Source organism: Cupressus sempervirens, chromosome 8, assembly GCF_028749045.1.
Source record: "Cupressus sempervirens isolate cs-2001-9-10 chromosome 8, ASM2874904v1, whole genome shotgun sequence".
In the NCBI taxonomy this organism is placed as follows: domain Eukaryota; kingdom Viridiplantae; phylum Streptophyta; class Pinopsida; order Cupressales; family Cupressaceae; genus Cupressus; species Cupressus sempervirens.
The window spans coordinates 399,133,804-399,148,325 of record NC_143125.1 but is presented as its reverse complement, the minus strand read 5'-3'; positions in this window follow the sequence as shown (position 1 = coordinate 399,148,325).

The following is a 14,522-nucleotide window of genomic DNA, read 5'->3' as shown; positions in this document are numbered from 1 at the left end:
TTATCGTTTGTTGGATGACCAAAGATCAATGGTCTTAGGTGTATTCTGGGTTGAAGGTGGGAATGATAGGCTTTTCTTTGCAAACTTCCTTGAGAAATGAGATATGTGTTAGTTTGCTAGTACCATTGAACAATGAGCATCCATCTATCAAACTATTAGATTTATCATTTAGTTAAGTTTAGTTTATTTGTAATTTTGTAATGAACTAATATATTAATAAATTTTATGTCATATAAATGTGGAATCCAGGTTATAAATTTATAATAGAAATAATTAACATTTTTTTAAAATCTAAAATTCATATTGTTCAACATTACTCAATAAATAAATTATTATTATTTTTCAAATATTTATAAAATTTGAAGTAATTAAACAATATAATTTTAGCCTATCAAATTGTCAAAGATGAAAGATATCATCGTCCGTTGGATGACCAGAGATAATGGTTTCAAGTATATTCTAGGTTGAAAGTGGAAATGATAGGCTTTTTTTGTAAACTCGCTCTGGAAATGAGAACCATGTTAGTTTGTCAATGCCATTGAACAATGAAGATCAATCAATCACACTATTAGATTTATTTGTAATCACCCAAAATGGTCATCTAGACTATGAGCCCTATTTCTAGCATTTATGCATAATTTGTCTAATGTTTATCCTTGGCCGAATCTCCAAAGATCCATTTATTTGATTTTATCCTATAGTTTGACCACTTTATCCTAAGTTCATATTTAATTAAAAGAACATGTCCCCCTTTTAATTAAATAAAATTCCACATGCATCTCTTAACCTAAGTTGCACGCACAACAAGATTTCCCTTATTTAATAATAAAAGAGAAGACATTTTTGTCCCATATGGGGGATCAAAGTCAACTCTTCATCACGATTGGTGGAAATGCTTGTGCACATGGATCACTCCCACTTTCAAACTCCACCCTTGATCACACACATCTTACCTCATGATCTCTATTATCCATTTCTCTTTAAAAGGGAGAGCTCTCTCCTCACTCCAAAGAACTCCTCTCTTTTACTAACATTATGCTTTAGGATTGAAGATCTCATACTTGTGGAGCTCTTCTTCTTCTATCTTCTATTCTTCACTCTTGATTCTCATTCATTCTAGTTTCTCTCCATGCTTATATCTTAAATCATCTAGTCTAAATAGAGGTTGTAATACTTTTTTTCTACTTTATCTTGCATTCTACTTTCTCTCATTTTAGCTTTCATTTGCATTACATTCATTCTAGATTCTTGGATACTAGCATTCTTGCTCCCATCTTTGAATCTCTCATTCTATGGTGCACCTTGCAAGGGTTGTACATAGTTTGGTTCATTTTAGAGCCACCATCTCATAGCCTTTGCATGTCATAGATAGATATCTCTAAGCTGCCTCTTGAGATGCCCTCTTTTATGGGTATTCTCAAGAATCATGGTTTATAGAAGTGAGACACTTTTTATACACCAAAAATATGTGTATAAAAAGTGTCTCACTTCTATAAACCATTATTCTTTAGAATACCCATAAAAGAGAGCATCTCAAGAGGTGGCTTATAGCTTCCTATCTATGAGATGAAAGAGCTATGAGATGGTGGCTCTCAAATTAACCTAGCTTATGTGTACCATAGGATGGAAGATTCAAAGAGTAGAGGCAAGAGTGCCAATATCCAACAATCTAGAATGGATATAATGGAAATGAAAGCTAAAAGAGAGAAAGTAGAATGCAAGCTAAACTAGAAAAAAAGTATTACAACCTCTATTTAGACTAGATGATTCAAGCTATAAGCATGGAAAGAAACTAGAATGAATGAGAATCATGAAGAATGAAAAATAGAAGATAGAAGAAGAGGAGCTCCACAAGTATGATATCTTCAATCCTGCAACATAACATTAGTAAAAGAGTGGAGTTCTTTGAATTGAGGAGAGAGCTCTCCCTTTTGAAGAGAAATGGATGATAGAGATTGTGAGGTAGGATGTATGTGATCAAGGGTGGAGTTTGAAAGTGGTAGTGATCCATGTGCACAAGCATTTCCACCAATCGTGATGAAGAGTTGAATTTTGTCCCCTGTGTGGGACAAAGATGTCTTTTCTTTTATTTTTAAATAAGGAAAATGCTTCTGTGTGTGCAACTTAGGATAAGAGATGAGTGGGGAATTTTATTTAATTAAAATGGGGGCATGTTCTTTTAATTAAATATGAACTTAGAATAAAGTGGTCAAACCATAGGATAAAATTAAATAAGTGGATTTTTGGAGATTTGATCAAGGATAAGCATTAGATAATTATGCAAAAATGCTAGAAAGGGGGTTCATAGTCTAGATGACCATTTTTGGGTGATTACATTTTCCCCTCTTTGACTAATGTGTGATCGATTCAACTTAAAGGCCTCATCCTTGTCTATTTTGCAAGTGCATGCTTATGGCCATCTCGACTTTCGTGTGTCTCGATGCAAGAACAATCTCTCTACACTAAACCTAGGGAATCTAATTGCATTAGTCATCTTAACCTATATGTGTTTGATGCATAGGCTGGATTTCCACATTCTACCTGATATAGATCATATTCCTATCCTCATAGTTATACTAGTGTTGATCGTATGATCTTTCGATATCCCTAATAAGGCTTGATGATAAAAAATAGGACCTACTTATGTAACCCTTTCAATTGCACCTTTTCAAACTAGCTTGCATTATAGGATTCATTCTAGCTTAGTTTTGCATTTTGCATGTTGAGAGAGCTCTCTTCTTTATCTTGCATGGACATGTCAACTAATTGTGTTCATCCTTCTCTTGCCTCTTCACGATCTTATCTTATCTCTTCTTTCCTATTTCTCACTTTGTTTCTATCTTACTATCTCATTTATCCTTTTGACCTATCTTTTCTAACCTCAACATCTTGGATCCATTTTTGGGATCAAAATCCAAATTCGGGTTCATCTTGCTAGTCAAAATTTCTTCTTTCTTCTATGTATTTGGATGACCTATTAAGGCTTAATCTTTGAATTTTCTTGGGGCAATCATCATTTCTTCAATTCTTCATTATTTTTACTCACTTCCACTCTTCACTTTCATTTCTATTTCATCTCATTTCATCTTTCTTCTTTCTTTAAACTAATTCTTATGTTTTATCTTTCTTGGTCTTAGTCAAACTAGGGAATATCTTCATTGCTCGATGGTCACTCTTTGGTATTAATCTCTTATCTATCATCATGAACTTTTCTTTGTTCTAATTTGATCAAATCTAGCTTATTTTTGCATCTCCTCTATCTCATTTTGATTTCAATCCTGAGGGGGCAAGAATATTCTACCATTGTTGCAAATTGCTTTCTACTCCAATTATCTATTTTCTTTTGATCTATCTGCTTTATTTTCTTAACATATCAGTGCTTGTGTTGAGTACTAATATTGTCTCTTCTCTCTCCAAATGTTAAATATTGCTGCTAATAGATTATGCATTTAGGATCTGCGATCTCTTTGTGCTTCGTTCTTTAGAGTCAAATCTCTCTATCATCTTGGCTTCTTCATTCTTTAACATAATGTGTTCTGAGACTGATCACACATTAGTCAAAGTGGGGAAAATGTAATCACCCAAAATGGTCATCTAGACTATGAGCCCCCTTTCTAGCATTTTTGCATAATTTATCTAATGCTTATCCATGATTAAACCTCCAAAAATCCATTTATTTGATTTTATCCTATAGTTTGACCACTTTATCCTAAGTTCATATTTAATTAAAAGAACATATCCCCCTTTTAATTAAATAAAATTCCCCACTTATCGCTTATACTAAGTTGCACACACAAAAGCATTTCCCTTATTTAAAAATAAAAGAAAAGACATTTTTGTTCCACATGGGGGACAAAATTCAACTCTTCATCACAATTAGTGGGAATGCTTGTGCGCATGGATCACTCCCACTTTTAAACTCCACCCTTTATCACATGCATCTTGCCTCATGATCTTTATCATCCATTCTCTTTAAAAGGGAGAGCTCTCTCCTCACTACAAAGAACTCCACTCTTTTACTAACATTATGTTGCAGGATTGAAGATCGCATACTCATGGAGCTCCTCTTCTACTGTCTTCTATTCTTCATTCTTCATGATTCTCACTCATTCTAGTTTCTCTCCATGCTTATGGCTTAAATTATCTAGTCTAAATAGAGGTTGTAATTCTTTTTTTCTAGTTTACCTTGCATTCTAATTTCTCTCATTTTAGCTTTCATTTTCATTACATTCATTCTATATTCTTGGATGCTAGCACTCTTGCTCTCATCTTTGAATCTCTCTTTCTATGGTGCACCTTGAAAGGGTTGCATAGTTTGGTTCATTTGAGAGCCACCATCTCATAGCCTTTGTACATCATAGATAGAGAGCTATAAGCCGCCTCTTGAGATGCCCTCTTTCATGGGTATTCTCAAGAATAATGGTTTATAGAAGTGTGACACTTTTTGTACACACATTATCATTCAATTAAGTTCAGTTGAATTGTAATTTTATAATAAATGATAATATAATATATCATAGTCATATAAATGTGAATTCTGATTATAATTTTATAATTTAAATAATTAACATTGATTTAAATCTAAAAGTCATAGTTAAACATTACTCAATATACAACTAATTGTTAATTTTAAAATATTTAATAATAGTTATGAGTAATTAAACAATGTAATTTCAGCCTATCAAATTGCCAAAGGAATAGGATAAAGATATCGCCATTCATTGGATAACCAAAGATCAATAGTTCTAGGTGTATTTTAGGCCAAATGTGGGAACACTAACCTTATTTATAAACTTCCTCCAAAAATGTGACACATGTTAGTGCCACTGAATTAAGTGTAATTTAATTTTGTACACTTAATTAAGTGTAATCAGATTGATTTGTGGTTATCATCAATTGGGTGATGGTGTAATAGGTGAATAGGCCCCCAAAGTGGCAAAAATCAATGGGCCCTACAATAATGATAGTGGATACCCATGATCATTATATGACCACAAATCAACAACATTAGGTGTATTTTGGGGCAAAGGTGAAACAAAACCCATTTTTTGAAACTTATTATGAAAGTGAGACATATATCCATTGTTGAAGCCATTGGATGCTCATATACTAGAATTAAGTCTCATTTAGTTAAACTATTAATTTTTGAATCTACAATTATTTAATTGTTATAAGATTATTATGGGACCATTGAATGATGATGTGTTGGGTGACTAGGTCATAAAACTATCAAAAAGCAATGAGATTTGTGATAACTGATAGCAAATACTAGAATGATAGTTGAATGAGAACAAATAAATGACCTAAGGTTTATTTTAGGTTGATTTGTGGAGTAATTTTTTTTTAACACAACTTTCCTTTGGAAACAAGGTACATACCCTAGCATGAACGATAAATAATCAACTATGTATAATTAAATTATAAATTTGGCTAAACATTTAATCAAGGGTAAATTGTAATAAACATTCAATTAAGTGTAATTATCTCAATTTTGAGAAGAAGTTGAAAGTCTTAATACCATTCTAAAAAAGTGACATATGTTAGAGTGATGCATCACATGTTAGTCATTAGAAAGAAGAAGCAAATTTATTTCCCTAACTCTTGAGATTGTGAATAGTAATTAATAGTAGTTTATAAAATTCTAACACGATTGTGTAAATGTTTTCCTTTAGGTTTTGAAATTCTTGAGAGTTTTAGATCTAAGTTTTTGAGTTCAAATTCATATTAGAAATTCAAAAATGGTTTATACATTAAGTAATGTGACAAAATCTCTCTATCCAGTCACAGTCTTATCAAATTTAACTTTTAGGAAAAATCTAGAACACCAATTTCCAATGTTTTTAAATTTTCAATATGGTGGTTTATTTTTAAGATTATAGAATTACTAGAATTAGGGTTTTACCATTCATCTTTAAAGTTGAGGGTAAAGATTTTTAGGTTTGTAAATACTATTTATATAGCAAAATTTTGAACCAATATGAGTACCAATAATGGAAAAATCAAATATTATGAGGACAAGTAAAACTAAAAGCCAAGAGAAAGAGAAAATAGACTTAACCAAATTGGTTAAAATTGCAAGTTTTACTTATGATTAGCATGATATCTATGATCTTGTTATCCATGGAAGAAAGGGAATCATGGAGATTAGGTATTTATTATCTAATAAGTGGAGAGGTCCATAGAAGGTGATAAAATATATTTTAACAAATTGATAAATGTAATGACAAATAAACTTGCACCGTGGGTCATTGGATTGGCACACATGACTTTGCTTGAAGTATTCCCTTGCCCATTAATTGTCATGGTTTGTGACCAAAATTATGATGATGATAGAAAATAAATAGTAATAAAAATACTAAAGAGGAAATTGTATCCATAATCTAGAGTGAATTTGCTTGTTTATTAGACCTAGAGTTTGAAGCACAAAACTCAAACATCTACATTGACCTGGAAAAGTTGGATGAGGATTATGAGAGAATAGAAGGTAGTTATAAAGACTTATATATACCGAAGTTCTAGTACTTCAAGTTACTATATTGGATAAAAATCATAAGCCTCCTTGTGATTGTGTTATTTTTGTGCAATTGGTTCACTATACTTTTTCCTTGCTAGTATTTTGCTTAGGGTTTGAAAATAATAGTGAAGTGGGTGTCAACATTATTGAAAAGATAGTGTGAGTCACACTAACACCATTGGATAATGTGCTCTACAATTTTTGAAATTTTTTCCCACCTGGCTTTGGCTTTGGCTTCGTCTTCGACTTCGGCTTCTGCTTCAGCCCTTGGCATTTCTAGCCTCTGCGTCTGGACCTTCATGGACTCTTAGCTATGGAGTCATTGTTTGGCTCTACAACTTTTTGATTTTATCCTGCCTGGTTCCCTGCGCCTGGCTTAGGCTTAGGCTTCGACCCCTGGCTTCGGTCCTGCCTCTGTGCCTGGATTTGACTTCGGCTCAGCTTTTGTTCCTAGATTTGGCTTTGGCTCCAACATGGATCCTGCTCTTTCTCTAGCAACTGGCTTCGGTTTGAGTTTTTTCCTATGATCAGCTTTATGGAGGTCCCTTCAGCTTCTAGGGTTTTTTTGCCTAGTGTGGGCGGTTCAGCCATTTCCTATGCTGATGTGGCTACCTTTGAGGCTAGTCTTGGTGGACTTGCTGATAAGCTAGGGCTTCATGATACCGTGCGTTCAAGGGCTCCGATTGCGGTATGTAACCCTTTAAATATTGATTTAAAATCTAATATTATTGCTGAGATCTCAAGCTGTATGGCTGACTTCTTAGCCAATGCTGTTATCTTTTATTTTAAGGGTTTTTAGCCTTCTTTGTTGGACTTGCATGCTTGGATTTCCCAATTTTGGGACCCCATAATTTTAGAGACAGCCCATATTTACCCTTTGCCTAGGGGGTTGTTCATTGTTAAATTTGAATCTATTGCTGATAGAGATGCCATCCTTCACCATGTTTTCTATTGGGAAGCGAAGTTTCTCTTGATGGCTAAACCTTGGCATAAACATTTGAACCCATTGATAGAATATTTTAATATGTTCCTTGTCTAGGTTAGGTTGTTGAATCTCCCCCTTCACCTTTGGGTAGATTCTATTTTGGAGGAGGTGGGGAGCTCCCTTGGTGCATTCTGCTTGATTGATAAGGCTTCATCCAATGTTTTTCGAACAACATATGCTTGCATACTAGTTGAAATTGATGTCTCCAAGGGACTTCCATAAATGATTTCAATGGCTTCTACATTAGGATCATGGAATATCCTTCTTGACTATGAGGGTATCCCCTTCCGCTGTAGGAAGTGCCGCAAGACTGGTCACTAGCTTCTGGCTGCTCCGCTAGTAAATCTAGACCGAAGATGCTCCCTTCTTGGTGGAAAGGGACCTCAGAGGGTCACTACATGGTCCACAAGGTCCTCTCTACAACTGATGTTGACTCTCTGCAAGATATTTTGGTGGAGGATTCTTCTACTATTCCTGGCTTTGCGACAAAGGATCATCCTTTGGCACCTTTGGTTATAGCAAATTAGTCTTTGGTTTCTGTTGTCCTGTCTTTTAGTGATTTGATGGAGGATCCTCCTTTGGCTCCTTCTGTGGATGCAACTGTTCTATCTTCTGGTGTCCTAGGGGCAACCACCTCTCTGGCTCCTTCTCAGGTTGATGTACCCTATCTTGTTTCTACTATATCTTCCTTGTTGTAGGTTTCCCCCTGGCTTTAGGGGTTTCAGGTTCTAGTTGTGGCATTGTTGTTTCTTAGAGCCTGATGGATGCTGGTTTGGTGGGGATTGGAAGGACCTCATTAAAAGGAAATATGGTCATGCCCTCCACTTCTTCTTTATTAGGGTCAAACCTTACTGTGCCTTCTTCTCTGGTTGCAGATTTTCCTATTGCGACCTCTTGCTTGGTCTCAGGGATTTTTGGGCTTGGCCCTGGTGTTGCTGATTTACGATGGCAGAAGGCTTTTGGTTTGGTGGAGGATGGATGAACCATAGTAAAAGGAAAAAAGATCAAGCCGTCCACTGCCTCTTTTGATATGACATTACATTCTCAAAAGAAGGGATCTAAAGGCAAAGCATGACTGGTCTTTTTGGCCTATCATACTTTTTTATCCCCTGGCTTTTGGCCTGTTGTATTTTGTTGTGTATCATGGATGGGGAATTTTTTCCCTTATCTTTTTTAGGTTTTAGGAGCCTAGTCAAAACCTGTGTTGGTGGTTGTTTTGTTGCCACTTTGGTCACCTTTTGTTTGGTGATCTATTGTTCTAGCCTTTTGTTTGGCCGTTGTCCTTTGGCTGGGATTTAATTGCTTATTTTCAGCCTTTTTTTTTTGGTTTCAAACTTGGGTTTTAGGATCCCTATAAAACTTGTTTATCTAATCAAAAACATTATTGAAAAGTTTTTTTTATCTCCTTTATGTAAGAGAATCAATAAGATATAATTTTATTGAGAACATTGTTCAATACATGAAAGAATAATTAGTAATGATCAAAAGAGGTTTCAATAAGACATTTATATTTATAACTTACTCATGTTATTTTCTTCTAATAAAAAATTACATAATATTTGAGACCAATAAGCTTCGCATTCAGGTCTATGAGATTGATGAGAAAACTTAGAAGAAAATAGAGTGTCTAATATATTAATGGACACCTAAGATATGTATGTTCAAGCTAAGACAAAGAACTACAACCATTTTTTAGACTTATTTTTGGCACCAATATATCATAAAATTATTATCACTATAATACCGGATTTTCCACATTGATTGCATTCAACTTGGAAGTCAAATAAAATTGGATGATTGGTACTTCATGAAAGACTACATTGAGTTAAGGTTTTATGGTTTAGTAGTAGAACCCTACAAAATTCTAGTACATGTGATAAAGAGGGTATTTGCATTGGGATATGTACAAAAAATGGAGAGGACATATGTACTCTTTAGTGGTCAGCAAAATAAAATGATATTTCCTTTGTTGCCTTTCTCATGTGAAGGGTTCACATTTGATAAAAGAGGATTTATTATGGCACATAAGTTTTTGTTAATTTGTATCTTTCATGTTCATAGTTACTAGCAATATGATCCACTCAAAACATCCACACAAGGCTTATGGAGAATGGAAACTCTATAAGAAAATTGCTATAAAAGGTTTAAAAAATGGACCCATGGGATGAGGTAAAAAAAAGGGACGGAGGAATAACTTAAATATTTCGATACAATAATTATCATCACAAATTATGACATTGCATAAACAAAGAATAATAGAGTAGCCCATAGCATCCTACAATTTTAACCAAAAAGCTTCTCAACCATCTAAAAAGACTATTACAAAAGAAATAGTGGATTAATGTAGAGATAAAAATTGAACTCAATTAAAAAGTTTGAGATGATATATTATTTTTAATTTTTTAATTTTTGGGAAATGAAGAAGAGTCTTGATGACTAAAAGACTAGTGTGGATCCTTTTGAAATTAATGAAGATCAAGAGTTTAGCAATTTGTGGAATATATAGCATTAAACTAAAGCATATGGTAAAGACAATAGTTATATTGATGATAATAAATATGAGATGCAAGTTAATTTGGATCCCATAGCCACTCCAATAACTATTGTAGTCTATTTAAGTTTTAGAGGAGTTGACGAGTTTACAAAAGAAAAATATAACAAAGGTAAAAAGATAATAGGAAAAATCAGTTATTCAAGTCATCGTGGTCTGGGTCCCATAGGACAAGGTCTTTGGTTTCCAATCAAGACACCAATTTGACCAAAATATGGTGATAAACTATTCCTTGAAGTTGTATCATCAAAATTATCACACAAAGATGTTGCTTAGTCTCATACACTTGTACCTTCATTTATCCCCCCTTCAAATCTAGTTCCATCTTTTCCAGGAACTCAGATTCAATTATAACCACTTACTGAACATGGTATTATATTTCCTATTATTATTACTATTCAATTATGTTCCACTTCCATTGGTGGGGATGACATGGGCACTAATTCTAGTTATCCTAAATAACTACAACTGCAACAATAAAACATCTCTCACAGAAGGCCAATAGTAGTAGATACTATACAGGCTCAAGGAACTATCAAGATGAAAAAGGTTGTGACAAAAATGAAAATGGTGATTATAAATTCATCTATATCAATTTCATTCCTAATATTTTGTTTGCATCTTTAGGAAAAAACCCTCAAAATAATCCAAAGACTCCACTTGCTAGTGATAATAGAACAAAATTAGGAATGGGTGTTGCTAATCTTCAAAATTTAATACTTAGAAACACAAGCATAAGTGAAGGCATGACATCAGTGCGAGTGATACTTCACCTTTTAAACATTCAAGTGTCTTAGCAACCCTATTTTTTAATTACATTGATTTCATTAGTAAATTTTGACAAACAAAAAATAGGAGTAGACAAAATAAGAAGACATTGAAGAGGGATGCAATTCTTGCAGTTCATGATGAAGAACTTGCATCAAATAAGATATTCCCCACATATGACTAGAATAAATAAATGATTGTGGTTTTTATGCCCCCAACTAAAGATAATAATCCACTAGAGAGTAAGACAAATCCCTTTGAGTTTCTTGTTATCAATGTGGAAATAGATTTTTCCAAAGTAAAAAATGTGGAGAAAATCAATGTGATTAAAAAGACCAACCAAGTGATCTACAAACTGAAAAAGAAATTGGGATAACAAGTGCAAATAAATAGATAAAAGGATTAAAAAAAAATTCCTCTACAAAATCAATTGCACAACAAGAACAAATAGAGGCAAAATTGAAAATACTACAAAAAATTTGGATGAGAGTGATAAAAAACTTGAGAAAGAAAAAGCCACCTCAATAGGTTTATATAAAAACCTAGAGTTTGTTGTTGTCGAAAAAAAAAAATTAAAGGAGGAATTAGAGTGTGAGAGGGAAAATGTTAAAAAGTGGGAAGACAAAGTAGAGGAAATAAGAAATTGTAGTGATGACTAGTTTTCAAGATTGAGACAAGAGATACATAAGGCAAATAACTATTAAAATTTCTCAAGACAACTTGAATGATAAAGTAAACAATATAGTCAAGCATATACAATAAGAAATTTAGGGTAAAAAATGTAGAGTAGTAAGAGGTTGTATGAAAGGTTTGAGTTGATTGATAGTTTCAGGGAAGCTTTTGGGAAACTCAAAGATAACCTTGTGAAGTAAAAGGAGAGGAAATTATGGAGAAAGATGGGAAAAAAGATCACCATGGTGAATAAAAAGATAATCAAATTTTTAAATTTTGGTTTATCAAATGTTGTTGAGTCACCAATGAAATTTATTGGAAAAGAATCTTACAAAAAAATCTTGGAGGGTAAAATGAAGTCTGAATTAGACAAGATTTTTGAGAAGACAATACATCAATGCTTGGTAGATTACATCAAAATATTATCAACTTTGCATGTAGTATTGGATGAAACATTGGCTTTTAGTCAATCTTCCAAGTATGGATTACTAACAAAGTTGTAGGTCTTTTACTATAGCCTAAAAAATGTTGAATTTCTATTATATGGAAATTGAAGCAACCTAAAAAAATTGTCACAAACATCTCATCATTCACAACATGTAAAATTAAGTTTAAGTCTTTGCGCTATAATGATTCTCTCTATTTTGTTTTCATGCTTTCAACAATTAAATTTTAAGTTTGAACTGTATTTTTTTAATAGGAGAAATGTAGTAGTTGCTAATTTTCTAATCTAGCTTATGATGGTCATAGATACACTCAATTTTAGGATTGTACAATTGTACTAAAGTTGTGATATTATTTTTGATGTTGAGTCTTCACATGTTACAAATTGATCCGAAGTTGTTATTGCTCCCTTATTTCTTTAAATGGAAATTCAAGGTCATTTACTAAGGGCTATGGAACTTGGGTATTAACTTTTGCATACAAAATCACACTACTAATGAATGAATTGTATCATATGTGTAAATAAATTAATGAGAATATTTATGAATTAAATTATATGATTTACTATATTTTTGAGTAATTAATGAAAATATCAAATAATTGTATCATATGAGTTGAATAATGTAGTTGAAAATCAATATTAACTGTAAAAGTTGACTCATGCATGAAATATCATCAAGTTATCAACCACATTCATGTTTTTATAATATGTATGATTGATGATGAGATACAAATAGTAGACTATAGTTATAATTCTAATAAATATCTAGGTCCTACTACTTCTTAATTAGTTCAAGTTTCCACATCATCTCATCATCAAGATCATTAGATTCCTTACCATCAAATTTCATAGATACATTAATTCTTTGTTGGTTTTCTCCAGTCTAAGTCTATATACCTCTACTTTAACACTATTAATACCATCTCAAGTTTAACACTATTAATACCAATACATGATTGACTATCATCTCAAGTTTAACACTATTAATACCATTACATGATTCACTATCATTCTTCTTGGAACTCCCACTACTGTTTGAAATTTTTTCCAACCCTCTTTTTTGATATTTATTCCTGCACACTTTTTAATTCCCTATCATAACAGTATGGACATCATACCTATATGTATGGAGCCTCAAGAAATTTTCTAAAAAAAAATCTAGTTTTTTTCTTAGCCTTGATTTTAGGGACCCAACAACACTAAAAACTCTCTTATCCTCCACTTAACCCAATATCATGATGAGACATAAATGAGCAAGCTTGAAAAATTATAATATTGAATCACTCAACTTTTCGGTCTGAGCTAGATTTTTCTAAATAAGTTTTACTAGCCCTCTTTCTAGGGGTTCTCCATAATTTTATATTATTCTCTTATTGTGTATAGAAAATGGTTTGATTTCTTTCGTGACGAGATCAATCTGAAATTCCATTAATAGTTACTTATTGAATTCTTCAATTTTGCAATTTTTCTTTATCAAAGTTAATAACTCATCTCAAAAATTATTCAAATCATTGAGACTCGATTATCAAGGAAACAAAACAAACATGGATTTGAGTAGTCTGTTCAGAGGGAATTTTATTCTAATATATGTGGAAATATAATAGGAAATGTTCTTCACAAAAGAAGCTACAAATTCAACAATCCCAGTAAAGTCTTCCCATGTAACACTTTATAGTTGCTTCTTGGGATTCTTTTATGTTTCCTTGAGCTTGACACTAGCAAAGTAGTGCATTATTATTTCAACTCCACATACATTGGCACATAACTCCCCATTTGTATTGATCTATAAAAAGTTATTAGGATTGTTCAAATCTATGATTGTCTACTAGTTGGCAAATTTTACATCACATAATGTTGGTTGCGTTTGATAGAGATTATTAAGGGCCATGCATATCATTTTATTCAACTTATCATTTATCCAATAGGCATAACCTTTTTTCGGATTTTTAATTGTATAGCTTATTTCCTCTAGCATAGGGAGAAGAGTTACTAAAGTTAAGAGTGCCCCTACATTACTTAACCTCCAAAGAAGGTCAGGAAAATTTGGTAGCCCTACTTCATCTTGAATTGAGTTCATTAGAATAAGAAACAATGGATATTCTAAGAAAAATCAATATTTTGGTGCACCCAAAGAGATCTATTTGGTATCATTATCCATAAGAAGCTTGTTCCCATTAGTTCATCCTTCCAAAAAGTGTTGAAATTACCTGAATCATTTTGTACTTTGGTAGAAGTGCTAGTAGATATGTTTTATTAAAACTTCACTTTTTTGAACTAGATAATTCTTTCTCATGACTCCAAAAGCTAGATTCATTTTTTGGGCCTTGTAGTGAATGCAAATAATGTAAGGTCCATAATAACTTTGTATCTCTACACAAAGACTTTTCATGTCATTGCATTACTAAAGCTCCATCCACTCCAACACACACCAATTTTTTGGCAATTGTCATGTCATCCATACCTCCATATTAAATTATAGAACTCTTTACTAATTTGAATAATTTTTTCATTGTTGCATTATCCTTCATTTTAGAAATATATAGTAGACGAGGTTGGTAGACAAGATTATGTATAATTTAAACATGCA